Source organism: Vespula pensylvanica, chromosome 22 (assembly GCF_014466175.1).
Source record: "Vespula pensylvanica isolate Volc-1 chromosome 22, ASM1446617v1, whole genome shotgun sequence".
NCBI lineage: Eukaryota > Metazoa > Arthropoda > Insecta > Hymenoptera > Vespidae > Vespula > Vespula pensylvanica.
The window spans coordinates 1147429-1149117 of record NC_057706.1 but is presented as its reverse complement, the minus strand read 5'-3'; positions in this window follow the sequence as shown (position 1 = coordinate 1149117).

Sequence of the window (1689 nt, the reverse complement as noted above, 5' to 3'; positions counted from 1 at the left end):
GTAACGTTTCGACGATTACGGAGGTCTTCCAGGGACGTTCGGAAAAACCAACAATTTGGTCGAAAATATTATTTCTAGTTAATCGTTTTATAGAGGGTACAAACGTATAGTTGCGAATGATCATATTCATATTCATATTCATATTCATATTCATATTCATATTCATATTAAGAATATTAATAATCGTAACGAGATAAAAATGGACATTGTCTTATTATGGGATGGAATAGGCTGTGTAAGCTCTCCGTCGAAACCTGCTTAGATGCTTCGCGCTTGTTCTTTTTCTCATTATTTTATTTTACTTTATTTTATCTTATCATTATTATTTTTTTCTTCTATAAAACTCATGTAAAACACGAAACGAGACAAAAAAGAAAAACAGATAGAAGGAGAAGAAAAATATTCTAAGATAGAGTGGAATGAATCGAAAGATAAAAAAAGAAAAAAGAAAGATGAATTAAAAGATAAAAAATATATATATATAAATAAATAAATAAATAAAATAAACACACCGATCTTCGTAAAGCGATAAAAAAAGAAAGAAAGAAAGAAAGCAAAAAAAAAGACAAAAAAAAACAGCGTTAAATTAAAATTTTATTATTTCAATAAAGTTATGCCCCTAAATTAGGTAGAGAGGGTTGAGGGCATGTAGTAGCATCGCCGCTGTGTGACATGTGAGTCTTCGTTTATGTTTGTTTAATCTTCTTTAACAAATCTCGATTACCAAAAATGGACAGGTTCCGCGCGATCGAAACGTTTACCTCTCGCTTGGATATAGAAAACATTTGTTTAATATTAAAATATATATATATATATATATATATATATATAATTTAAATTTAATTCCCATAGAAGATAAGAAGATTATGAATTATATAGTCCGTCGCGATAAGAAAACGTTTCGCCTTTGCGTACGTTTATTATTTATACTCTCAATAAATATTACATATAGTAATGTGATCGTTATTTGATAATAATAATAATAATAATAATAATAATAATAATAATAATAATAATAATAATAATAATAATAATAATAATAGTATTGTTCTAATTGGACAGGAATTGTTTTTCTTTTTTTTCTTCTTTTTTGTTTGTTTCTTCTTTATCCTTTTTCTCCATCTCTTCCTCCACCATCACAACCACCACCACCGCCTCTTCTTTTTTCACGCAATTTGGGCGAATTCTTCTTATCTTTTTTTTTTTTAAATTTTTAATTATTATTATATGATTAATCTTAATCGTTAATTGCCATTTTTTTTCTTTTTGTCTTGTTTTGTTTTGTCTTGTTTTTCCCGTTTATATTATTCTCACTCCACACGTAGTGTGTCCATCCGTGTGTATGCGTGTGTGTATACGCGTACGTACACGCGTGTGTTTCTGTGTGTATGTATTCTGTGGCATCAAAAAAATACGGTAACTTTTTTTATAATAATCGTTTGATTTTTTTGTTCTTCTTTCACACACTTCTCTCACGCGACGTTAATTTTAAAGTTTTCTATCTTTCTTTCTTTCTTCTTTTTTTTTTTCATTTTCTTTTTTCTTTTTTGTCTTAGAGAGAGAAATACACGTTGTAGTATGTAGCTTATACACAACTAGGTTTAGCTTTTTTTTTTTTTGTATCTATTTGCGAAAGAAATATAAATAGATCACACATACTTTATGCAAGTAACACAAGTATTTTTTTTT